The sequence below is a fragment of the Lathyrus oleraceus genome, chromosome 2 (assembly GCF_024323335.1).
Source record: "Lathyrus oleraceus cultivar Zhongwan6 chromosome 2, CAAS_Psat_ZW6_1.0, whole genome shotgun sequence".
Classification (NCBI taxonomy): domain Eukaryota; kingdom Viridiplantae; phylum Streptophyta; class Magnoliopsida; order Fabales; family Fabaceae; genus Lathyrus; species Lathyrus oleraceus.
In genome coordinates, this window is record NC_066580.1 from 472,073,754 (window position 1) to 472,076,127 (window position 2,374).

A 2,374-nucleotide genomic window follows, 5' to 3' on the forward strand; every position below is an offset into this window, starting at 1 on the left:
AAATCAAAGGCATATGGCCTAGGTTTCTAATTTTTGAAAACAATGTCAATGTTTGCACAAAATGAGTTTGGCTTGGGTTAGAGTGGAGAGAAGAAGAGAAGGGTTAGTCCTAAACATACAAAGATGAGAGAAGAGAATAAAACCCTTGAAGTTCCTTCCTTGAGATCATAAAGATGATTCAAGAGCTCTTTTCCTTTGGACTTAGCAAGCAACAAGCAATTAACTCAAGCAATCAAGCAAATATTCAATCAAGCTCCTAGGATCTCCATTTGGCTTGTCTTTCTCTTAACTTGGATGTTCATGACAATGGTCCTTCTAACTATCTCAAATTTGGAATCCCTATCACACAAGAAAAAACAATCAAAAAGTTCACAATGCAATAATAGGAATGGACAAAGAGAGAGTTTAGATTAGGGGTCGTTTCAAGTCAACTTTCAAGATTTAGCATTCTAAAGGCATGAGGCCTAGTTGCTCTTCAACAATTTTAGCATTCTAAAGGCATGAGGCCTAGTTGCTCTTCAACAATTTTAGCATTCTAAAGGCATGAAGCCTAGTTGCTCTTGAACTCCATTAAGCATAGGTAAGGTCCTAATTCTAAGTCCTTTCTCCTTTTTGCATTGGGTTCACATAAACAAAGGCAAAACAAGCACAAGACAATAATATATTTACACAATAATGTGCTCAAGTGAGCAAAGGGCAAATGGCATAAACATAAACATGAGCTCAAATGAGCAAAAGGAAAAGACAATATGAATAAATGAGCAAGAAATTAAATTACATTAAAGTAAATTGCAAGAATTAAAAGTTAGTAATTAGTAGTTAGTGTTAGTGTGCCATAAGGAAATTTAGCGCTATGTTAAGCAATCGTAAGTGGACTAATGTAGTAGTCACACCTATCTGAGGCCGGTCAATAAAACTATAGGCAAATAAACACAAGTTAGAGATCATGACTATTAAGCCAAGCTCCTACAAATTGCCATGCCAAAAGAAAAGAAGAATGACCTTGTATGGATTTTAGGTTTTTTGCTTGACCAAGAAGCAACCTATCTTGGACACAAAGCAATTCACTTGATCTTTGATCAAGTTGAATTTGATTTGGATCAAAGAAGGTTAAGCCTCTCATATGTCAAGGCTAACCACAAATCATTAACTCATTGGTCAAAAGAAAAAGAAGAAGATGAGAGATGAAGATGAAATGTACAAAATGAAAGTTCAAATGACATAACCAAAACACAATGATCAAATGTGAATGGAATCAACATCAATCAATGGTAAACAGAAGTGAAATGAAGATTAGAAGTCAAGAAAAGTCAAACATATTTTTGGTATTTTTTGCAATTAAAATAATACTTAAAATAAAATGAACAAATAAAGGTCAAACTTCAAATCCAATTCAAATCAACTTGGATAAGTCCAATTGGATCATCATAAGTCTAACATAGTCAAACTAGGTTTGACAAATTTTCTCAATATTTTTTGAAAACAGAAACTATTTTTAAACAATTAAAAATGAAGAAAAATAATACAAATGGACTAAAATATCAAATAAATCTCAAATCAATTAAGAAATTGATGAGAATATTTTTCATAGACTTATCATCATCCACATGTATTAAGAAAATATTTTTGGCATTTTTGAATATCAAAAAGTATTTTAAATGAATTAAAAAACAATTAAAAACAAAATAATTTACATAAAATATTAAATGGAATCAAAAAAATAATTAAAAATCAGATTACGAAACTAGAATTTAAGAGAAAAATTTTGCAATTGGTCCCATATTTTTGTTATTCCAAATAAAGAAGTTTTGAATTTTTGAAAATAAATGGATTTAAAGAAAATAAAACAGAAATTAAAAAAAATAGAAAAAACAGGAAGCGTAGGATCATCATTCATTAATTGACGTGGATGATCCTAAGGCTCTCAGGCGCGCGCTCATCATTTCCTTAGTCAACAGCACCACACCTCAAATTAAAAAGAGTCAAACAAAAGCATGGCCAGGATTAGATCATAGCAGTTGGATCCAACGGACATGAGACCAGCCACGCGGGGACGGTGGTGGAAACCACCGTCTTCTCCGGTGAGCTCACTAAATTCGGCCACCAGTTGCAGGTTTTGCAACCTCAACCAAATCAAACGATATTTATACTAAATTAAAGTTGAGGTGATGTACATCACCCCTGTAACCTTAGATTTCACTCAAGATCCCTATGGAAGGAGAAATCTGAGGTTGAAAATCTAGGTGTTCAATCTGCAGAGCAACAATTCATGAAATTAAAGCCACCATTGGCTTGTCTTTCACACGAAGACTTCAGAAAGCCAAACCACCACAAGCAATGCACAATATATAGTGAGATTCGAAGCAAAACAGTT